Source organism: Camellia sinensis, chromosome 2 (assembly GCF_055761805.1).
Source record: "Camellia sinensis isolate YWXY chromosome 2, ASM5576180v1, whole genome shotgun sequence".
NCBI classification, from domain to species: Eukaryota; Viridiplantae; Streptophyta; class Magnoliopsida; order Ericales; family Theaceae; genus Camellia; species Camellia sinensis.
In genome coordinates this window covers 3,792,109-3,818,256 of record NC_138962.1, presented here as the reverse complement: position 1 = coordinate 3,818,256, position 26,148 = coordinate 3,792,109, and positions in this window count along the sequence as shown.

Sequence of the window (26,148 nt, the reverse complement as noted above, 5' to 3'; positions counted from 1 at the left end):
TCTGGACAACAACACTAGGTTTCTAAACCCAACCAACCTGAACAAACCTGCCCAACACATCCTATAATTCCAAATGAGAAAATAAGGAACAACAAAAACAACAATTAAAATAAAAAAGGAAGTTGAATAGAAAAATAACTTGAATAAAAATGGAAGTTGAATAAAAATAAAAATGGATGTTGCACAAAATTAAAAATGGAAGTTCATTAAAGAAACCACTATACCTTAACGATCTATTTGGAAATTAAATAAAAAAAGGAACTTTAATTGAAAAGAAAATTGAATAAAAATGGAAGTTGAATAAAAATAAAAATGAAAGTTGCATAAAATTAAAAATGTAAGTTCAATCCAGAAACCATTATACCATAACGATCTGTTTGGAAATTAAATAAAAAAGGAAGTTGAATAGAAAAGAAGCTTGAATAAAAAGAAAAGTTGAATAGAAATAAAAATGGAAGTTGCAAAAAATTAAAATTGGAAGTTCATTCAAGAAACCACTATACCTTCACGATATATTTGGAAAATAAATAAAAAGGAAGTTTAATAGAAAAGTAAATTGAATAAAAATGGAAGTTGAATAAAAAAAAATGGAAGTTCAATCCAGAAACCACTATACCTTGACGATCTATTTGGAAATTAAATAAAAAAGGAAGTAGAGTAGAAAAGAAACTTGAATAAAAAAGGAAGTTAAATAAAAATAAAAATGGAACTTGCAGAAAATTAAAAAAGAGAGTTCATTCAAGAAACCACAATACCTTAACCATCTATTTGGAAATTAATTAAAAAAGAAAGTTTAATAGAAAAATAACTTGAATAAAAATTGAAGATGAATAAAAATAAAAATGGAAGTTCCATAAAATTAAAAATGGAAGTTCATGAAAGAAACCACTATACCTTAACGATCTATTTGGAAATTAAATGAAAAAGGATGTTTAATAAAAAAGTAAATTGAATAAAAATGGAAGTTGATTAAAAATAAAAATGAAAATTGCATAAAATTAAAAATGGAAGTTCATTCAAGAAACCACTATACCTTAACGATCTATTTGGAAATTAAATAAAAAAGGAAGTTTAATAGAAAAGTAAATTGAATAAAAATGGAAGTCGAATAAAAATAAAAATGGAAGTTGCAGAAAATTAAAAGTGGAAGTTCATTCAAGAAACCACTATGCCTTAACGATCTATTTGGAAATTAAATAAAAAAGGAAGTTTAATAGAATAGTAAATTGAATAAAAATGGAAGTTAAATAAAAATGAAAGTTGCATAAAATTAAAAATGGAAGTTCAATCCCGAAACGACTGTACGTTAACGATCTATTTGGAAATTAAATAAAAAAGGAAGTTGAGTAGAAAAGAAACTTGATTGAAAAATGAAGTTAAATAAAAATAAAAATGGAAGTTGCAGAAAATTAAAAATGGAAGTTCATTCAAGAAACCACTATACCATAACGATCTATTTGGAAATTAAATAAAAAAGGAATTTTAATAGAAAATTAAATTGAATAAAAATGGAAGTTGAATAAAAAGAAAAGTGAAAGTTGCATAAAATTAAAAATGGAAGTTCAATCCAGAAACCAGTATACCTTAACGATCTATTAGCAAATTAAATAAAAAAGGAAGTTTAATAGAAAAGTAAATTGAATAAAAATGGAAATTGAATAAAAATAAAAATGAAAGTTGCATAAAATTAAAAATGGAAGTTCCATCCAGAAACCACTATACCTTAACGATCTATTTGGAAATTAAATAAAAAAGGAAGTTGAGTAGAAAAGAAACTTGAATGAAAAAGGAAGTTAAATAAAAATAAAAATGGAAGTAGCAGAAAATTAAAAATGGAAGTTCATTCAAGAAACCACTATACTTGAACTATCTATTTGGAAATGAAATAGAAAAGGAAGTTGAATAGAAAAATGAATTGAATAAAAATGGAAGTCGAATAAAAATAAAAATGGAAGTTGCATAAAATTAAAAATTGAAGTTCATTCAAGAAACCACTATACCTGAACTGTCTATTTGGAAATTAAATAAAAAAGGAAGTTTAATAGAAAAGTAAATAGAATAGAAATGGAAGTTGAATAAAAAGAAAAGTGAAAGTTGCATAAAATTAAAAATGGAAGTTCAATCCAGAAACCAGTATACCTTAACGATCTATTTGGAAATTAAATAAAAAAGGAAGTTGAATAAAAATAAAAATGGAAGCTGCAGAAAATTAAAAATGGAAGTTCATTCAAGAACCTGCTATACCTTAAAGATCTATTTGAAAATTAAATAAATAAGGTAGTTGAATAGAAAAATGACTTGAATAAAAATGGAAGTCGAATAAAAATAAAAATGAAAGTTGCAGAAAATTAAAATTGGAAGTTCATTAAAGAAACCACTATGCCTTAACTATCTATTTGGAAATTAAATAAAAAAGGAAGATTAATAGAAAAGTAAATTGAATAAAAATGGAAGTTGAATAAAAAGAAAAGTGAAAGTTGCATAAAATTAAAAATGAAAGTACAATCCTGAAACCAGTAAACCTTAACGATCTATTTGGAAATTAAATAAAAAAGGAAGTGGAATAGAAAAGAAACTTGAATAAAAAAACAAGTTGAATAGAAATAAAAATGGAAGTCGCAGAAAATTAAAAATGGAAGTTCATTCAAGAAACCACTGTACCTTAACGATCTATTTGGAAATTGAATAAAAAAAGAAGTTGACTAGAAAAGAAACTTGAATGAAAAAAAAAGTTAAATAAAAATAAAAATGGAAGTTGCAAAAAATTAAAAATGGAAGTTCATTCAATAAACCACTATACCTTAACGATCTATTTGGAAATTTAATAAAAAAGGAAGTTGAATAGAAAAATGACTTGAATAAAAATGGAAGTCGAATAAAAATAAAAATGGAAGTTGCAGAAAATTAAAATTTGAAGTTCATTCAAGAAACCACTATACCTTAACGATCTATTTGCAAATTAAATAAAAAAGGAAGTTGAATAGAAAAATAACTCGAATAAAAATGGAAGTTGAATAAAAATGAGAATAGAAGTTGCACAAAATTAAAAATGGAAGTTCATTAGAGAAACCACTATACCTTAACGATCTATTTGGAAATTAAATAAAAAAGGAACTTTAATAGAAAAGAAAATTGAATAAAAATGGAAGTTGAATAAAAATAAAAGTGAAAGTTGCATAAAATTAAAAATGGAAGTTCAATCCAGAAACCAGTATACCTTAACGATCTATTTGGAAACTAAATAAAAAGGGAAGTTGAATAGAAAAGAAACTTGAATAAAAAAAGAAGTTGAATAGAAATAAAAATGGAAGTTGCAGAAAATTAAAAATGGAAGTTCATTCAAGAAACCACTATACCTTAACGATCTATTTGGAAATTAAATAAAAATGGAAGTTGAATCGGAAAATAACTTGAATAAAAATTGAAGTTGAATAGAAATAAAAATGACAGTTCCTTAAAGAAACCACTATACCTTAACGATCTATTTGGAAATTAAATAAAAAGGGATGTAGAGTGGAAAAGAAAAGAGAACAAAAAAAGAAGTTAAATAAAAATAAAAATGGAACTCGCAGAAAATTAAAAATGGAAGTTCATTCAAGAAACCACTATACCTTAACCATCTATTTGGAAATTAATTAAAAAAGGAAGTTTAATAGAAAAATAATTTGAATAAAAATGGAAGCTGAATAAAAATAAAAATGGAAGTTCCCTAAAATTAAAAATGGAAGTTCATGAAAGAAACCACTATACCTTAACGATCTATTTGGAAATTAAATGAAAAAGGAGTTTAATAAAAAAGTAAATTCAATAAAAATGGAAGTTGATTAAAAATGAAAATGAAAGTTGCATAAAATTAAAAATGCAAGTTCATTCAAGAAACCACTATACCTTAACGATCTATTTGGAAATTAAATAAAAAAGGAATTTGAATAGAAAAATTACTAGAATAAAAATGGAAACTGAATAAAAATAAAAATGGAAGTTCCATAAAATTGAAAATAGAAGTTCAGTAAAGAAACCACTATACCTTAACGATCAATTTGGAAATTAAATAAAAAAGGAATTTTAATAGAAAAGTAAATTGCAAAAAAATGGAAGTTGAATAAAAAGAAAAGTGAAAGTTGCATAAAATTAAAAATGGAAGTTCAATCCAGAAACCAGTATACCGTAACGACCTATTTGGAAATTAAATAAAAAAGGAAGTTTAATAGAAAAGTAAATTGAATAAAAATGGAAAGTGAATCAAAATAAAAATGAAAGTTGCATAAAATTAAAAATGGAAGTTCAATCCAGAAACCACTATGCCTTAACGATCTATTTGGAAATTAAATAAAAAAGGAAATTTAATAGAAAAGTAAATTGAATAAAAATGGAAGTTGAATAAAAAAAAAATGGAAATTCAATCCAGAAACCACTATACCTTGACGATCTATTTGGAAATTAAATAAAAAAGGAAGTAGAGTAGAAAAGAAACTTGAATAAAAAAGGAAGTTAAATAAAAATAAAAATGGAACTTGCAGAAAATTAAATATGGAAGTTCATTCAAGAAACCACTATACCTTAACCATCTATTTGGAAATTAATTAAAAAAAGAAGTTTAATAGAAAAATAACTTGAATAAAAATGGAAGCTGAATAAAAATAAAAATGGAAGTTCCATTAAATTAAAAATGGGAGTTCATGAAAGAAACCACTATACTTTAACGATCTATTTGGAAACTAAATGAAAAAGGAAGTTTAATAAAAAAAGTAAATTGAATAAAAATGGAAGTTGATTAAAAATAAAAATGAAAGTTGCATAAAATTAAAAATGGAAGTTCATTCAAAAAACCACTATACCTTAACGATCTATTTGCTAATTAAATAAAAAAGGAAGTTGAATAGAAAAATAACTTGAATAAAAATGGAAACTGAATAAAAATAAAAATGGAAGTTCCATAAAATTGAAAATGGAAGTTCATTAAAGAAACCACTATACCTTAACGATCTATTTGGAAATTAAATTAAAAAGGAATTTTAATAGAAAAGTAAATTGCAAAAAAATGGAAGTTGAATAAAAAGAAAAGTGAAAGTTGCATAAAATTAAAAATGGAAGTTCGATCCAGAAACCAGTATACCTTAACGATCTATTTGGAAATGAAATAAAAAAAGGAAGTTTAATAGAAAAGTAAATTGAATAAAAATGGACGTCGAATAAAAATAAAAATGGAAGTTGCAGAAAATTAAAAGTGGAAGTTCATTCAAGAAACCACTATGCCTTGACGATCTATTTGGAAATTAAATAAAAAAGGAAGTTTAATAGAAAAGTAAATTGAATAAAAATGGAAGTTGAATAAAAATAAAAATGAAAGTTGCATAAAATTAAAAATGGAAGTTCAATCCAGAAACCGCTATACCTTAACGATCTATTTGGAAATTAAATAAAAAAGGAAGTTGAGTAGAAAAGAAACTTGTTTTAAAAAGGAAGTTAAATTAAAATAAAAATGGAAGTTGTAGAAAATTAAAAATGGAAGTTCATTCAAGAAACCACTATGCCTTAACGATCTATTTGGAAATTAAATGAAAAAGGAATTTTAGTAGAAAAGTAAATTGCAAAAAAATGGAAGTTGAATAAAAAGAAAAGTGAAAGTTGCATAAAATTAAAAATGGAAGTTCGATCCAGAAACCAGTATACCTTAACGATCTATTTGGAAATGAAATAAAAAAAGGAAGTTTAATAGAAAAGTAAATTGAATAAAAATGGACGTCGAATAAAAATAAAAATGGAAGTTGCAGAAAATTAAAAGTGGAAGTTCATTCAAGAAACCACTATGCCTTGACAATCTATTTGGAAATTAAATAAAAAAGGAAGTTTAATAGAAAAGTAAATTGAATAAAAATGGAAGTTGAATAAAAATAAAAATGAAAGTTGCATAAAATTAAAAATGGAAGTTCAATCCAGAAACCACTATACCTTAACGATCTATTTGGAAATTAAATAAAAAAGGAAGTTGAGTAGAAAAGAAACTTGTTTTAAAAAGGAAGTTAAATAAAAATAAAAATGGAAGTTGCAGAAAATTAAAAATGGAAGTTTATTCAAGAAACCACTATACTTTAACGATCTATTTGGAAATTAAATAATAAAGGAAGTCGAATAGAAAAATAACTTGAATAAAAATGGAAGTCGAATAAAAATAAAAATGGAAGTTTCAGAAATTAAAAGTGGAAGTTCATTGAAGAAACTACTATACCTTAATGATCTATTTGGAAATTAAATCAAAAAGGAAGTTGAACAGAAAAATGACTTGAATAAAAATGGAAGTCGGATAAAAATAAAAATGGAAGTTGCATAAAATTAAAAATGGAAGGTCATTCAAGAAACCACTATACCTGAACTGTCTGTTTGGAAATTAAATAAAAAACGAAATTTAATAGAAAAGTAAATTGAATAAAAGTGGAAGTTGAATAAAAAGAAAAGTGAAAGTTGCATAAAATTAAAAATGAAAGTTAATCCAGAAACCAGTATACCTTAACGATCTATTTGGAAATTAAACAAAAAAGGAAGTTAAATAGAAAAGAAACTTGAATAAAAAAACAAGTTGAATCGAAATAAAAATGGAAGTCGCAGAAAATTAAAATTGAAGTTCATTAAAGAAACCGACATAACTTAACGATCTATTTGAAAATTAAAAAAAAAAAAAGGAATTTGAATAGAAAAATGACTTGAATAAAAATGGAAGTTGCATAAAATTAAAAAGGCAAGTTCATTCAAGAAATCACTATACCTTAACGATCTATTTGGAAATTAAATAAAAAAGGAAGTTTAATAGAAAAGTAAATTGAATAAAAATGGAAGTAGAATAAAAATAAAAATGGAAGTTGCAGAAAATTAAAATTGGAAGTTCATTCAAGAAACCACAATATCTTAACGATCTATTTGCAAATTAAATAAAAAAGGAAGTTGAATAAAAATAAAAATGGATGTTGCACAAAATTAAAAATGGAAGTTCATTAAAGAAACCACTATACCTTAACGATCTATTTGGAAATTAAATAAAATAGGAACTTTAATTGAAACAAAAATTGAATAAAAATGGATGTTGAATAAAAATAAAAATGAAAGTTGCATAAAATTAAAAATGTAAGTTCAATCCAGAAACCATTATTCCCGAACGATCTGTTTGGAAATTAAATAAAAAAGGAAGTTGAATAGAAAAGAAGCTTGAATAAAAAGAAAAGTTGAATAGAAATAAAAATGGAAGTTGTAGAAAATTAAAATTGGAAGTTCATTCAAGAAACCACTATACCTTAACGATATATTTGGAATTAAATAAAACAGGAAGTTTAATAGAAAAGTAAATTGAATAAAAATGGAAGTTGAATAAAAAAAAATGGAAGTTCAATCCAGAAACCACTATACCTTGACGATCTATTTGGAAATTAAATAAAAAAGGAAGTAGAGTAGAAAAGAAACTTGAATAAAAAAGGAAGTTAAATAAAAATAAAAATGGAACTTGCAGAAAATTAAAAATGGAAGTTCATTCAAGAAACCACTATACCTTAACCATCTATTTGGAAATTAATTAAAAAAGGAAGTTTAATAGAAAAATAACTTGAATAAAAATGGAAGATGAATAAAAATAAAAATGGAAGTTTCATAAAATTAAAAATGGAAGTTCATGAAAGAAACCAGGATACCTTAACGATCTATTTGGAAATTAAATGAAAAAGGATGTTTAATAAAAAAGTAAATTGAATAAAAATGGAAGTTGATTAAAAATAAAAATGAAAGTTGCATAAAATTAAAAATGGAAGTTCATTCAAGAAACCACTATACCTTAACGATCTATTTGGAAATTAAATAAAAAAGGAAGTTTAATAGAAAAGTAAATTGAATAAAAATGGAAGTCGAATAAAAATAAAAATGGAAGTTGCAGAAAATTAAAAGTGCAAGTTCATTCAAGAAACCACTATGCCTTAACGATCTATTTGGAAATTAAATAAAAACGGAAGTTTAATAGAAAAGTAAATTGAATAAAAATGGAAGTAAAATAAAAATGAAAGTTGCATAAAATTAAAAATGGAAGTTCAATCCAGAAACCACTATACGTTAACGATCTATTTGGAAATTAAATGAAAAAGGAAGTTGAGTAGAAAAGAAACTTGATTGAAAAATGAAGTTAAATAAAAATAAAAATGGAAGTTGCAGAAAATTAAAAATGGAAGTTCATTCAAGAAACCACTATACCATAACGATCTATTTGGAAATTAAATAAAAAAGGAATTTTAATAAAAAAGTAAATTGAATAAAAATGGAAGTTGAATAAAAAGAAAAGTGAAAGTTGCATAAAATTAAAAATGGAAGTTCAATCCAGAAACCAGTATACCTTAACGATCTATTTGGAAATTAAATAAAAATGGAAGATTAATAGAAAAGTAAATTGAATAAAAATGGAAATTGAATAAAAATAAAAATGAAAGTTGCATAAAATTAAAAATGGAAGTTCCATCCAGAAACCACTATACCTTAACGATCTATTTGGAAATTAAATAAAAAAGGAAGTTGAGTAGAAAAGAAACTTGAATGAAAAAGGTAGTTAAATAAAAATAAAAATGGAAGTAGCAGAAAATTAAAAATGGAAGTTAATTCAAGAAACCACTATACCTTAACGATCTATTTCGAAATTAAATAAAAAAGGAAGTTGAATAGAAAAATGACTTGAATAAAAATGGAAGTCGAATAAAAATAAAAATGGAAGTTGCATAAAATTAAAAATGGAAGTTCATTCAAGAAACCACTATACCTGAACTGTCTATTTGGAAATTAAATAAAAAAGGAAGTTTAATAGAAAAGTAAATTGAATAAAAATGGGAGTTGAATAAAAATAAAAATAGAAGTAGCAGAAAATTAAAAATGGAAGTTCAATCCTGAAAACAGTATACCTTAACGATCTATTTGGAAATTAAATAAAAAACGAAGTTGAGTAGAAAAGAAACTTGATTGAAAAAGGAGGTTAAATAAAAATAAAAATGGAAGTTGCAGAAAATTAAAAATGGAAGTTCATTCAAGAAACCAGTATACCTTAACGATCTATTTGGAAATTAAATAAAAACGGAAGTTGAATAGAAAAACGGCTTGAATAAAAATGGAAGTCGAATAAAAATAAAAATGGTAGTTGCATAAAATTAAAAACGGAAGTTCATTCAAGAAACCACTATACCTGAACTGTTTATTTGGAAATTAAATAAAAAAGGAAGTTTAATAAAAAAATAAATTGAATAAAAATGGAAGTTGAATAAAAATAAAAATGAAAGTTGCATAAAATTAAAAATGGAAGTTCAATCCAGAAACCACTATACCTTAGCGATCTATTTGAAAATTAAATAAAAAAGGAAGTTGAGTAGAAAAGAAACTTGTTTTAAAAAGAAAGTTAAATAAAAATAAAAATGGAAGTTGCAGAAAATTAAAAATGGAAGTTCATTCAAGAAACCACTATACCTTAACTATCTATTTGGAAATTAAATAAAAAAGGAAGTCGAATAGAAAAATGATTTGAATGAAAATGGAAGTCGAATAAAAATAAAAATAGAAGTTGCAGAAAATTAAAAATGGAAGTTCATTAAAGAAACCGCTATACGTTAACGATCTATTTAGAAATTAAATAAAAAAGGAAGTTGAACAGAAAAATGACTTCAATAAAAATGGAAGTCGAATAAAAATAAAAATGGAAGTTGCATAAAATTAAAAATGGAAGTTCATTCAAGAAACCACTATACCTGAACTGTAACGCCCTCAAAATAATAACATTAAACCCATCAAATAAGGCATGCATTGACATATTAAAATAACTACATTCTTTTATACATCAGAGTTTCATACAAAAGTATTACATGTTAACAACTAAAGCAAAATGCCTTACAGGCCTACAGCTTTCCAAGTTAACACTTGGTTACAACAAAAGAGTTCTAACTCGTTTACACATAAAGCCCTTGTCTTGAAGTTACATGTAATACATCAAAAGATACGACAAAAGTATGTCCGCCTCTAGCCTCCCAAGCTATGTCCTTGGAGGTGGCATGCTACCTGCACCTGAAAATGATATTCCCATATAGGGTGAGCCACAGCCCAGTAGAAATACACTAAACCAACCATGAACAATGACTAAAATATTAGCAATTGATAGATGGCCAACACTGATACATTCACATAAATCGCATATTTATGTCATAAGACTAATGAGTCCAAGTTACTTTTCATTTTCCCTTTTTCAACAGATAAGCATATAAGCTATATCCACCTTCTCAACAGATATGTATATCAACAATATCCACATTCACAGATACGCAAATAAGCTATATCCACATTCTACAATAGACATGTATATCCACAATATCCACAGATAAGCATATAAGCTATATCCACATTTCACAAAGATAAGCATACGAGCTCTATCTTCACTTCTTAGACAAGCATATGAGCTGTATCTCCGGAGTTCATCCCCTATATTCTCCCAACACTATCCGGTTTAGAGGTACATCCCCTATCTTCCCCTAAACCGCGGAGTATATCCCCCATCTCCTCCTCTACACATAACGTATACAAACACAATGGTTCTATATACAATCACATAATACATACAGTTAATGTATTCTATCAACCGTCAAGTTCCATGACACATTCTATTGATTAGTTTCCGTTTGCCTAATCATCATGCATTGTCTACAACAATCACGACTATCCTCCACTGATAGCCCAAAGCAGTTATCTCTAAACAGAAAATAAATGCACAATGGATATTCAATCAACATTTCATTTCCTCATTTCTCACAATTAATTATCCCAATTAATCTAACAATGTAATTAGGTCGTTATCCATAATTACCATTTCAACCCTTAGGTCCCATTTTCATCAATGACTCAACATTTATTCCACTTCTCTATGCCAAACATGCATCTAGGTTTATTATGAATAAAACCCCAACTTTTGTGAAATTGCACAAAAGTCCCAAACTTTCACAAAATTACCAAACCAACCCCAACATCTCAAAATACTAAAATTTAAAGAAAAAATCCATAGAGAGGAGTAGGATATCCCTACCTCGAAGTTTGAGCCAAAAAGGAGATGAAGACTTGAAAATCAACGTGCTCCAAATCCACACCTTTTCAGATTAAATCGAAGCTCTCAACGCCCTCTATCTTTTGAACAAAGACTCTAGGCTAGATTCACACTCTAGGGAGATCAAATCTTAGAGAGAGTGTAAGTTTAGAGAGAGAGGGTCCCGGATCTAGGGTTTGATCAAAAAAAGAAAGTGAAAAAGTGATGTTCAAAAACGCTACTGTCTGCTGATATAAAATACGCTCGCTCGAGCGAAGACTTGGTCGCTCGAGCGACCAGACACAGAAAACTCTCGCTCGAGCCAAGAAGTTCTCGCTCTAGCCAACAACTCAAAAGTGCGCTCGAGCGAAAGAATGCTCGCTCGAGCCAACAACTCGAACCCTCAGGTCTGCAACCAGAAGCTCGCTCGAGCGACAAACCTCTCGCTCGAGCGAAGAACAAACCAGACCGCTTGAGCGAAGAAAGCTCGCTCGAGCCAAGAAATACAACTCTCAGGTCCAGAACCAGACGTAATCACTCGCTCGAGCGAAGCCACTCTGGCTCGACCCACCCGACACGAACTCAATTCTCGCTAGAGCGACCAACTCCTCGCTCGAGCGAAGGTCCAAAAATCTGGGCAGCAACACTAGGCTCCCAAACACAACCAACCTGTAACAAACCTGCCCAACACATCCTATAACTCAAATAAGAAGTAAAAAGGATGCAAACAAGATAATAAACAACTACTAACATCCACGGACACAAGTCCGGATCACTGTACAACAAGGGTAAACCCGGGATCGCTATAACCTCCCCCCCTTAAAGAATTTCGTCCTCGAAATTAAGCACAAGTTTTCAAAAACAAGTTTTTCTCCATTTTAAACAATGTTACACTTTAACATTCAACAATTCGACCCATTACCGGTCATCCCATCCCTTTAACAAGGGGTATTTCACAATATGTAAACAATATATGTACTTTTAACATGCATCAACATTACGCATTATCTTTCCAATTTCAACAATATATTCAACATATATAATGTGACATTCAACTTCCATATGAGGCAAGTTCCAACACATACTTCCAATAACCCAAAACATTTTCAATGTTTCACAACTTAAGACATATATAAAAGCTCTTAAGTTCAACAATTGTTCAAAATTTAAATACAGCATTACATATCAACAAACAAGTCCAGATATTTTTCACGGACTTCCAACTCATGTTCCCAAGTGGCTTCCTCCACTTCGTGATGTTTCCACAAGACTTTCACTAAAGGAATGGTCTTGCCACGCAGGATCTGATCCCGCCTATCCAAGACCCGAACTGGTCTCTCCTCATACGAGGCATCCTCATCTACCTCTAAATCGGTCCAATCCAACACATGTGATGGATCTGGCTCATACTTCCGAAGCATACTCACATGAAACACGTCATGCACTCCGGACAACTGCGGCGGTAAGGCTAACCGATAAGCAACCTCGCCAATCCTCTCAAGGATCTCAAAAGGACCAATAAACCGAGGGGATAACTTCCCACTGGAGATCTTCTCTCGGAGGGACTCTACCTCAAGGTCACCTCTCTGTGCCTCTAACACTCTAGTCACAAGTGTAGGCTGCGCAACAACAGAAAATAAGGCCGCAGTCTCAACAGATTCGCCCAGTAGCAAATCAAACTCACTAAGTGTTCCCAACATCTCCCATTCCCGGATGGCTATACAAGCTACATCTCTAATGGATTTCCTACTAAGGGCATCAGCCACAACATTGGCCTTTCCCGGATGATAATGCAACTCAAAATCATTATCCTCAATGAACTCCATCCATCTCCTCTGCCTCAGATTCAAGTCTCTCTGTGTAAACAGATACTTTAAACTCTTATGGTCCGAGAACACCTCGAACTTCTCACCATAAAGGTAGTGCCTCCAGATTTTCAAGGCAAAGATCACAGCTGCTAACTCTAGGTCGTGCGTAGGGTAATTCTTCTCGTGTATTTTCAACTGACGTGAGCCATAAGCTACCACTTTCCCTTTTTGCATCAACACACAACCCAAACCCTCTCGTGAGGCATCACAATAAACCGCATAACCCAACCCTCTCTCCGGAATAATCAACACCGGAGCGGTGGTCAATCTAACTTTCAGTTCTTGGAACGACTTTTCACAAGTCTCACTCCACACAAACTTGACTCCCTTCCGAGTCAGTCTAGTCAACGGTGACGCTAGCCTGGAGAAATCTTTCACAAACCGACGGTAATACCCAGCTAATCCCAGAAAACTGCGGATCTCAAACACACCCTTAGGCTGTGCCCAATCCTGCACTGCCTCAACCTTGGATGTATCAACAGACACCCCTTCCCCGGATACCACGTGGCCTAAGAATTTGACTTCCCTCAGCCAGAACTCACACTTCCCAAACTTGGCATACAGCCTATGGGCTCTAAGCAATTCAAGCACCACTCTCAAGTGTTCCTCGTGCTCCTCCTCTAAAGGAAAATAGATAAGGATGTCGTCCACGAAGACGACCACAAATCGGTCTAAGAACTCCCGGAAAATCCGGTTCATCAAGTCCATAAAGACTGCCGGTGCATTGGTAAGCCCAAATGGCATCACCAGAAACTCATAATGGCCATACCGCGTACGGAATGCCGTTTTAGGAACATCCTCCTCCTTGACCCTCAACTGGTGGTAACCTGATCTCAAGTCTATCTTAGAGAAACAACGGGAACCCTTCAACTGGTCAAACAGGTCATCTATGCGGGGCATAGGGTACTTATTCTTAACCGTAGCCCGATTCAACTTCCGGTAGTCAATATACAATCTCAAGGCACCATCTTTCTTTTTAACAAAGAGGGCCGGTGCTCCCCACGACGAAACACTAGGGCGAACAAAGCCCTTATCGAGCAATTCCTGGAGCTGAACTTTCAACTCAACCAACTCTGCTGGAGCGAAACGGTAAGGTGCCATAGAAATCGGTGCCGTGCCGGGCACTAAATCAATAGAGAACTCTATCTCTCGGTGAGGTGGCAAACTAACAAGATCTTCGGGAAAGACATCCGAATACTCACAAACCACCCTCGGCAACACAAGCTGGGTCTCACCACTCTCAAGGCTGGCAAGTAGACTACTAAGCTCACTTCGCCCTCGCGAATCATACCCCGGTGGCAAAACACTACCAACCCGGTCTCCCAAGAAATGGAACCACTCCCCGCTCAAGGTACATAACGTAACCCTCTGGCGGTAGCAATCAATAACAGCTCGGTATGACGATAGCCAGTCCATACCCAAAATAACATCAAAACCCTTCATGGGCATGACAACAAACGGAAAAGGAAGCCTATAGTCGGCAACCTCTATATCACAGCCTCTAACACCCTGTTTCAGGATCAACTCACCACCCAAAGGCGATACCACACAAATAGGAGATGCTAACTGTGCTAACTCCAATTCCAAAACAGATGCAAGTGCAGCAGATACAAAAGAATGAGATGCACCCGTGTCTATCAACACATTAGAAACCGAGTTGCAAAATAGAAACGTACCTCTCACTACCGATGGAGCCGGTAGTAAATCCTGCGCGGTAACAGCATACACGCACCCCGTAGGCCCCTGGTCTACCTGCTCACCTCTCGAAGCAAAAGACTGCTGCACAGACTGGGATGACGAAGCTCCCGGATTGGCCCTCGAGGCCTGCACAGACTGAGCTGGCTGAAAACCCTGCGTTTGCCTGGAACCAGACGCTCCCGAAGTGACACTCAACTGTGGGCAAAACCTTTTCAGGTGCCCCAGGCTGTCCACACTGATAGCAAGACAAGGGCTGCCCCCTGCCCAAACTCTGACTCTGCGGTCTAGCTGAAGAAGAAGCAGCTCTCTGACCCCCACCCTTCAGCGGGCAAACAGAAACCTTATGACCCAGCTGGCCACACTTGTAACAGGTAAAATCCCCCTGACCACCTCTCCCGGAGCCTGCACTCGGCATTGGAAAGGTCGATCTAGCAACACCACCCGGCGACTGCTGAGGGTTAGAACCCCTCTGCCTCTTGCCATCGCCCTGGCCATCTTGGCTCCTCTTGGAGCCTCTCTGCCCCTCATCCTCCTCCTGCATCATGAGCTCCATATGAGCTGCAGCGTCCACTAGGTGTCTATACTCTCGGATGTAAGACCCACCAACTCTCAACTTGAGGCCTCGCCTCAACTTCTGCTCAAACTCATAGCAACGGCGTTCCTCAGACGCCACCAGTATAGGTGCAAACCTGGACAAACTGGTAAAAGTAGCCTCAAACTCGGCCACCGACAAGCCCTGCTGATTAAGCTGGCTAAACTGATCCCTCAGCTTCTCCCTAGCTGCTGCAGACAAAAACCTCTCCTGAAAAACATTCACAAACGCCTCCCAAGTACCACCAACACGAGCCTTCTCATACTTCCACCATTGACCTGCATCTCCCTTCAGTTGGAAGGATGCCAAGGTCACTTTCAGTGCTCCGTCCTCGATGCCAAGCATCTCAAACGTCTTACTCATTTGCTCTAGCCACTCATCAGCCTTCAGTGGCTCCTTCGGATCCCCAATAAACTCATCCGGATTAGACCGGAAAAACTCCCTCTTCAAGAACGAAGGCCCTGCCTCAGCTGCCTGATTCCCAGCTCTAAGAATACCCAAAGCTCCTGCTATCTCTCTGGCCAAGGCACCCATGGCCTGCTGACCCACTGGCTCGGCCACATTGGCCTGACCAACTCCCTCCTGCACTGCCGGAACCTCCTCCGGTAACGGTACTTCCTGCCTCACAGGTCTACCACGCCTAGCACCTCTTCCTCGTCCTGACATCCTAATAAAGGTAATACAGAACGTTAGCACATTCATAAATGTGCTGAAACTAAACACTCACGTCCTAATGCGTGGACAACTGTAATTCACTCCACGTAAGCACATAAACACATAAGCACTTACGAATTTCATTTCCGGATAATGATAGTCCCGAGGCGTTACTAGAGTTCCGGTTAGAAACAGCATTGATCAAGTGCTTTTCCAACAAGACTCCCAGAAACCCAAGGATCCAATCAACATCCTAGAAATTAAATCCCATACCCACATAGTCACATAAGCATGTTATCAATTAAGCACATAGCATATGATACTACATCTAAGTCTCTATCAAGCGAGACAAACCCATTGTGATCCTAATCACTTCCCACGTACCCAAAGTATTCGAACCCGGTACGCTCTGATACCAAGTTGTAACGCCCTCAAAATAATAACATTAAACCCATCAAATAAGACATGCATTGACATATTAAAATAGCTACATTCTTTTATACATCAGAGTTTCATACAAAAGTATTACATGTTAACAACTAAAGCAAAATGCCTTATAGGCCTACAGCTTTCCAAGTTAACACTTGGTTACAACAAAAGAGTTCTAACTCGTTTACACATAAAGCCCTTGGCTTGAAGTTACATGTAATACATCAAAAGATACGACAAAAGTATGTCCGCCTCTAGCCTCCCAAGCTATGTCCTTGGAGGTGGCATGCTACCTGCACCTGAAAATGATATTCCCATATAGGGTGAGCCACAGCCTAGTAGAAATACACTAAACCAACCATGAACAATGACTAAAATATTAGCAATTGATAGATGGCCAACACTGATACATTCACATAAATCGCATATTTATGTCATAAGACTAATGAGTCCAAGTTACTTTTCATTTTCCCTTTTTCAACAGATAAGCATATAAGCTATATCCACCTTCTCAACAGATATGTATATCAACAATATCCACATTCACAGATACGCAAATAAGCTATATCCACATTCTACAATAGACATGTATATCCACAATATCCACAGATAAGCATATAAGCTATATCCACATTTCACAAAGATAAGCATACGAGCTCTATCTTCACTTCTTAGACAAGCATATGAGCTGTATCTCCGGAGTTCATCCCCTATCTTCTCCCAACACTATCCGGTTTAGAGGTACATCCCCTATCTTCCCCTAAACCGCGGAGTACATCCCCCATCTCCTCCTCTACACATAACGTATACAAACACAATGGTTCTATATACAATCACATAATACATACAGTTAATGTATTCTATCAACCGTCAAGTTCCATGACACATTCTATTGATTAGTTTCCGTTTGCCTAATCATCATGCATTGTCTACAACAATCACGACTATCCTCCACCGATAGCCCAAAGCAGTTATCTCTAAACAGAAAATAAATGCACAATGGATATTCAATCAACATTTCATTTCCTCATTTCTCACAATTAATTATCCCAATTAATCTAACAATGTAATTAGGTCGTTATCCATAATTACCATTTCAACCCTTAGGTCCCATTTTCATCAATGACTCAACATTTATTCCACTTCTCTATGCCAAACATGCATCTAGGTTTATTATGAATAAAACCCCAACTTTTGTGAAATTGCACAAAAGCCCCAAACTTTCACAAAATTACCAAACCAACCCCAACATCTCAAAATACTAAAATTTAAAGAAAAAATCCATAGAGAGGAGTAGGATATCCCTACCTCGAAGTTTGAGCCAAAAAGGATATGAAGACTCGAAAATCAACGTGCTCCAAATCCACACCTTTTCAGATTAAATCGAAGCTCTCAACGCCCTCTATCTTTTTAACAAAGACCCTAGGCTAGATTCACACTCTAGGGAGATCAAATCTTAGAGAGAGTGTAAGTTTAGAGAGAGAGGGTCCCGGATCTAGGGTTTGATCAAAAAAAGAAAGTGAAAAAGTGATGTTCAAAAACGCTACTGTCTGCTGATATAAAACACGCTCGCTCGAGCGAAGACTTGGTCGCTCGAGCCAAGAAGTTCTCGCTCGAGCCAACAACTCAAAAGTGCGCTCGAGCGAAAGAATGCTCGCTCGAGCCAACAACTCGAACCCTCAGGTCTGCAACCAGAAGCTCGCTCGAGCGACAAACCTCTCGCTCGAGCGAAGAACAAACCAGACCGCTCGAGCGAAGAAAGCTCGCTCGAGCCAAGAAATACAACTCTCAGGTCCAGAACCAGACGTAATCGCTCGCTCGAGCGAAGCCACTCTGGCTCGACCCACCAGACACGAACTCAATTCTCGCTCGAGCGACCAACTCCTCGCTCGAGCGAAGGTCCAAAAATCTGGGCAGCAACACTAGGCTTCCAAACACAACCAACCTGTAACAAACCTGCCCAACACATCCTATAACTCAAATAAGAAGTAAAAAGGATGCAAACAAGATAATAAACAACTACTAACATCCACGGACACAAGTCCGGATCACTGTACAACAAGGGTAAACCCGGGATCGCAATATGAACTGTCTGTTTGGAAATTAAATAAAAAAGGACGTTTAATAGAAAAGTAAATTGAATAAAAATAAAAATGAAAGTAGCATAAAATTAAAAATAGAAGTTAAATCCAGAAACCACTATACCTTAACGATCTATTTGGAAATTAAATAAAAAAGGATGTTGAGTAGAAAAAAACTTGATTGAAATAGGAAGTTAAATAAAAATAAAAATGGAAGTTGCAGAAAATTAAAAATGGAAGTTCATTCAAGAAACCACTATACCTTAACGATCTATTTGGAAATTAAATAAAAAAGGAAGTTGAGTAGAAAACAAACTTGAATGAAAAAGGAAGTTAAATAAAAATAAAAATGGAAGTTGCAGAAAATTAAAAACAGAAGTTCATTCAAGAAACCACTATACCTCAACGATCTATAAGGAAATTAAATAAAAAAGGAAGTTGAATAGAAAAATAACTTGAATAAAAATGGAAGTGGAATAATAATAAAAACAGAAGTTGCAGAAAATTAAAAATTGAAGTTCATTCAAGAAACCACTATACCTTAATGATCTATTTGGAAATTAAATAAAAAAGGAAGGTAAATAGAAAAGTAAATTGAATAAAAATAAAAATGGAAGTTCAGTCCAGAAACTAGTATACCTTAATGATCTATTTGGAAATTAACTAAGAAAGGAAGTTGAGTAGAAAAGAAACTTGAATAAAAAAGGAAGTTAAATAAAACTAAAAATGGAAGTTGCAGAAAATTAAAAATGGAAGTTCTTTCAAGAAACCACTATACCTTAACAGTCTATTAGGAACTTAAATAAAAAAGGAAATGAATAGAAAAATAACTTGATAAAAAATGAAAGTTGAATAAAAATATAAATGGAAGTTGCATAAAATTAAAAATGGAAGTTCATTAAAGAAACCACTATACCTTAACGATCTATTTTGAAATTAAATAAGAAAGGAAGTTTAATAGAAAAGTAAATTGAATAAAAATGGAAGTTGAATAAAAAGAAAAGTGAAAGTTGCATAAAAATAAAAATGGAAGTTCAATCCGGAAACCACTATACCTTAACCATCTATTTGGAAATTAAATAAAAAATGAAGTTGAATAGAAAAATAACTTGAATAAAAATGGAAGCTGAATAAAAATAAAAATGGAAGTTGCAAAAAACTAAAAATGAATGTTCATTCAAGAAACCACTATACCTTAACGATCTATTTGGAAATGAAATAAAAATGGAAGTTGAATAGGAAAATAACTTGAATAAAAATGGAAGTTGAATAAAAATAAAAATGGAAGTTGCACAAAATTAAAAATGGAAATTCGTTAAAGAAACCACTATACCTTAACGATCTATTTGGAAATTAAATAAAAAAGGAAGTTGAGTAGAAAAGAAACTTGAATGAAAAAGGAAGTTAAATAAAAATAAAAATGGAAGTTGCAGAAAATTAAAAATAGAAGTTCATTCAAAAAACCACTATACCTTAACGACCTGTTAAGAAATTAAATAAAAAAGGAAGTTGAATAGAAAAATAACTTGAATTAAAATGGAAGTTGAATAATAATAAAAACAGAAGTTGCAGAAAATTAAAAATTGAAGTTCATTCAAGAAACCACTATACCTTAATGATCTATTTGGAAATTAAATAAAAAAAGGAAGGTAAATAGAAAAGCAAATTGAATAAAAATAAAAATGGAAGTTGCAGAAAATTAAAAATGGAAGTTCAATCCAGAAACCAACGATCTATTTGCAAATTAACTAAAAAAGGAAGTTGAGTAGAAAAGAAACTTGAATAAAAAAGGAAGTTAAATAAAAATAAAAATGGAAGTTGCAGAAAATTAAAAATGGAAGTTCATTCAAGAAACCACTACACCTTAACGATCTATTAGGAACTTAAATAAAAAAGGAAGTTGAATAGAAAAATAACTTGATAAAAAATGGAAGTGGAATAAAAATATAAATGGAAGTTGCATAAAATTAAAAATGGAAGTTCATTAAAGAAACCACTATACCTTAACGATCTATTTGGAAATTAAATTAAAAAGGAAGTTTAATAGAATAGTAAATTGAATAAAAATGGAAGTTGAATAAAAAGAAAAGTGAAAGTTGCATAAAATTAAAAATAGAAGTACAATCCAGTAACCACAATACCTTAACCATCTATTTGGAAATTAAATAAAAAAGGAAGTTGAATACAAAAATAACTTGAATAAAAATGGAAGCTGACTAAAATAAAAATGAAAGTTGCAGAAAATTAAAAATGGAAGTTCATTCAAGAAACCACTATACCTTAACGATCTATTTGGAAATTAAATAAAAATGGAAGTTGAATAGGAAAATAACCTGAATAAAAATGGAAGTTGAATAAAAATAAAAATGGAAGTTGCACAAAATTAAAAATGAAAGTTCATTAAAGAAACCACTATACCTTAACGACCAATTTGGAAATTAAATAAAAAAGGAACTTTAATAGAAAAGAAAATTGAATAAAAATCAAAGTTGAATAAAAATAAAAATGAAAGTTGCATAAAATTAAAAATGTAAGTTCAATCCAGAAACCATTATATCTTAACGATCTATTTGGAAATTAAATAAAAAAGGATGTTGAATAGAAAAGAAGCTTGAATAAAAAATGAAGTTGAATAGAAATAAAAATGGAAGTTGCAGAAAATTAAAATTGAAAGTTTATTCAAGAAACAACTATACCTTAACGATATATTTGGAAATTAAATAAAGAAGGAAGTTTAATAGAAAAGTAAATTAAATAAAAATGGAAGTTGAATAAAAAAAAATGGAAGTTCAATCCAGAAGCCACTATACCTTGACTGTCACGCCCCACTTTTTATTACTCGAAGCCATTACCAAATTCATTAACTTAATTCAATTTCAGAGATAACATGCGGAAATAAACTCATACATTCGATCCATAGAAATGAATATAAATACCCTCATTCGTATGCAAAGTAAATGTTACATGAACATACTCAATAAATTGCCCTTGGGCTTACAACCTTTAAATAAACAAATGAAGGGGTGTAACCCTTTTACACATATGGTGTTCCACCAACAACAAAGTGGCCCCGTGGCCAACAAATAAGAAGATCCAAATCCTGTAGCACAACCTGCTAAACACCTGAAAAAGATTCAACAACGTGGGATGAACATAAAGTCCAGTAGGGATTTCAACATGATCCTCAACAATAACAACATTACAGATAGCTATGATCATGAACACTCATTCTCATACTAGAATAATAATGTGACAGTTTATACAATATATATATATATATATATATATATGAACTTTTCTCGAAAACAACTATTTAATTCAACGCTATAAGCGATTCATCTTTCCTTTTTCCTTTCATTAACCCCCGTTCCCAATCTTTTATAACATTAACAACTACTTAGGAAAATAGATTCACTAAGCCCATTACTCTCTCCCATTTGCCACACATACAACAAATGTGCCTTTACAAAACATATTTCTAAAATGTTTGATTTTCTTAACACTTCCAAAAGATAAAAGGGCATTTCAGTTCAATCCCAATTCTATCATAGTTATCCATGCACACCTCTATAAAAAGGGAGATAACAACTCAACTACATGCATAAAATAAATCAATGAGGCAACTCGTCCCTCCAACACTGTAACCAATACAATCCACAATGTTTCCAGATACACTGAAACAATAACAAAACAACTCTGCTCTACTAGCTATATGCGTAGTAAGCCAAAGATACACTTCTCACAACAATCTACCAGTTTACCAGGCGCTAGCTGGAAGGGTATGGTACCTTAGATTATCAGCGCGTCAGTTCTCCAGGCGCTAGCTGGAAGGGTATGATACCTCTGATTATAAGCGCAGAGTATATATATATATATGAACACATAGGTGTGTGGAGTCCATCCCCTATCTTCTCACACACACTGGAGTACAACCCCTCTCATCTCCCCAACCAGTATACAAATATATTGTAATTCTGCGTTTCATCACATACGATGTTCAATCAACAATGGTGTAATACATACATAACAATTCAACGCAACCGTATCATCCTCCACCGATGACCAAGACAAAATCTCTAGATGCATGCATATTGTACATCTATTAACAGACCCAACTAACATGAGATTACAAAACTCAGCAACAACATGAACATGGTAGTTAAAGCTATACCCCACACAAGTGTGTTCAACACTCAAGATACAACATTCCAATTTTCTTATACTTGTTTCAAAATACCTTTCCCATTTCACAAAATGAATTCCACTTCCTATGTTTTCACAAAATCATTCCCATGGACAAAAGCCATACCTCATTTAAATTCACTACATTCTTTTCAAAGCCATATCAAACTAATTATGCAAATTAAGTCATAATCACTAAAATAGGATTTCCCTCCCCTTCTCCCAATATTGATAAAAAGGTTTAGTCATCTACAACAAACAACAATGGCTTCATTCAAAACCCAAAATACCCAAGTATTTACCCAATGATCAAAACCCCTCTATTGAGTTATTAAACCAAATAAATATTAGGGTTTCCTCTCCTTACAACAACAACATGCTAATTAACACCCAATTAGCCCCAAAACACATCTAATGATAATAGATATAAATCCAACAACTAACCCAAAGTTCAACCCCATGAATTTATACAAAAATCCAACATAAAACGGTTTTCATGCAATACAAAAATTACCACATGTCTATCTATAGACGTAGTATTGAAAAAGAACAAGGAGAATCCCTACCTCGAACGAAGAACACAAATGGAGAAGATGACCCAAAATCCAAGTGCTCCAAATCCACTATTTTTCAAATTAGAATGAAGCCCAAGCCGCCCTCTATCTTTCTTACAAAGAACTTAAGATGGATTCACACTAGAAGTAGATGAAAACCTAGAGAAAAGATGTAGGGACCCACATTTTATGTTCTCATCATGTTCATGAGCATCTGTATGATTATGACTTGTTAAGCTTGCATGTGTATGTTTGTGACTTGTTTCGCTTGAGCAAATGTGATCCATGCCTTGTTTTGAAGCCTTGTGATTTGTCTAAGTGTAGTGTGCTTGTCTTGTTCCTTCCTTGATGTGAAACTTAGGTCACGCCTTGCCTGAGTTATGCTAGCCGATGTTATTCCAAGCCGAGGTCATCCTCAGTCTAGAAGTATCTTGGAACCCCTTGTTGACCTCCGTCCTCGCCTTGACACACTAGCCGAGATGTTACCTTGCACCCAAGTGATCTCGTCCTGGAGTGGTATGACCTAGACCGAGGTGTGGCGCATCTAGGCCAAGATGTGGCACAGCTTAGTCAAGTGTTGTCCTTCCTAGCCGGGGTCATTGTCACCTTAGTTGCCGAAGTCCTTTTGTTAGCCGATGCCACCCCTTGCCGGAGTGCCATTCCGTGTAGCTTGTTAAATACGCCTTGTTATTAGCCGATGTCATTGCCCCGTCAGAGAGCCATACCGCTTTACTTGTTGAACACCCTTCCACCATGCTTTGTCTGGTCTGTCAGCCACCTTTTCAGGAAGAACCCAACCAGTCGCCGCCACGTGTCTCAGTAGAGGGTTAACCCCAGAACCGGGTAAAGAAAACTATCATTTGATATCATAACCTTGCCTTGTAGAGAGAGAAACTCTAGGAGGAAGAAGGAGTTTTAGAGTGAGGAAGTAGATCTTCAAGCTTGATTCCTAGGGATCGAACCGTTAGATCTGTGTTCTAAGGTTAGATTCTTGATCTGCTCATGATGTTCTTTATGTTCATGCTATTGCATTGCATGATCGGATATGATTTGTAAGCCATGCATTGTTTTGAAGTTCGATTTTAGAAAGAGAAAATGACATTCATGTGTTCTTCAAGAAAGTCTTGTTTTGATCCGAAAGCTTGCATAAAGAATCATGTTTTTGTGTTTATTTCTGCAAGAATTCCAAGTACGGGTACCCAGGTCCATGTTTTCAAACTCATAGCACGAAAATCCCAGATTTGTGATGACAGATTATGATTGAACGTTCATATTTTTCATGTTTTCACACTCATGTTCTTCATGTTCATCAGCAGAGGGAAACCCAGAGTTTCCCGACCTCTTTTCCTTGCATGTGGCCCTCGGGAACACACCTCGGCGAGGAGGTGTGGAACCTCGGCCTAGACCTGGTTGGTGCCCAGCATGTTTTCCGAAACCATTTGTGTACATACGAAACTTGTTGAAGGTGCATTCAATAGGCTTTGCCATGTGTTTGTAGGATTTGGGCTTGTCTCGACCCCCACGTTTGAAGAAACTATGTGAGTGGTATTTCTAATAAAGCTATGTTATAACGTTTTGTTAAAGCTTCGCTTTGCTTGTTTTGAAAAGTACTTGATCTAGCATGAATGACTATCCCTACTTGTATATTAAACACTATCTTGTTTTGATGACATTTCTTGAAAGTCCTTAGCTGCAGGGGACTATAATGCAACTGCACTCTTGCCTTGAAAGTCCTTAGCTGCAGGGGACTATAATGCAACTGCACTCTTGTCTTGAAAGTCCTTAGCTGCAGGGGACTATAATGCAACTGCACTCTTGTCTTGAAAGTCCTTAGTTGCAGGGGACTATAATGCAACTGCACTCTTGTCTTGGAATTGTCATCACCCCCTTGTATTAAGTAGATGTAATAACATCCAAGGAACTTGAAAGGCTGGCAATGAACTTGATTTTCCCCTTGATTGTAAAGTATGCTTTGTATCGTTTTGAAAGAAATCTTGGATATCAATCATGCAAAACCTTTATTTCTAATATCATTCACTGAGTATCCAAGCTCACCCTCTCTATATATATGTAGGTGATGAGCAAGAAGGCAATGAGGCCTAGACGTGTAGCCGATGTGTTTTTAGGTGCATTGCCGACGTGTTTTGGATTAGCATTTTGTACCATCTTGAAGATTATGCTTCTTAGCCTATATTTCATGTGTACTTGTATATGTCGGCTTGAGAAGCCTTTTGGTCAAGATGTATTTTGTATCTCATTCCCTTATTGTATCTAAGTTGTAAGACTTTGTAAAAATGTATGTCATTTCATTGGACTTAAGCACGGCTCTCATGGACTATTTAGATTCTGTATGTATATATGTTGCTTCCGCATTTGTAAGCCCCATATTTTATACTCTGATTGTGTGTGATTCTTGTAAGTCGGCCTTCGGTAATCTTGGATTACTGGCCATCACGGCACCAAACTACTAGGGGCGGTTTGGGGGCGTGACAGAATGGTATCAGAGCACGAGATCTTTATAGTACGTTAATCACCCACCTTGAGTCCTAAAGAGCATAGGATTTTCCTTAGAATGATGTTAGGATTGCATCATATTACTTGCTACTTGACTACGTGTGCATCACTTCGGCATGGACATTTGTTACTTGTATACGTATTATCTGTTTAGTTATTTTTAAAGTCTCATCTTGCATCCTTCTAGCATCATGAGGAGAGGTAGACCTCCAGTTCGCCGAGATCGTTCAGAAGATAGATTGGAGAGATTGGAAAGGTTAGTCGAAGGCTTGGTTCGTGAGCAGAGACAACCTAGGCCACAGGATACTGGTACGACTTCCACGCAGGCCGAGCAGACGAATGGCCGTTATACAGCTCCACCCCCTCCAGTGCCACAAGTGCCTCCACAGCAGGCTTTGTATGGGAACGACACGATAACCCTAATCAGAGAGTTCAAGAAAATGAAACCGCCGAGATTTCAAGGAGGTATAGAACCAATGAAAGCCGAGGCATGGGTTTTAGA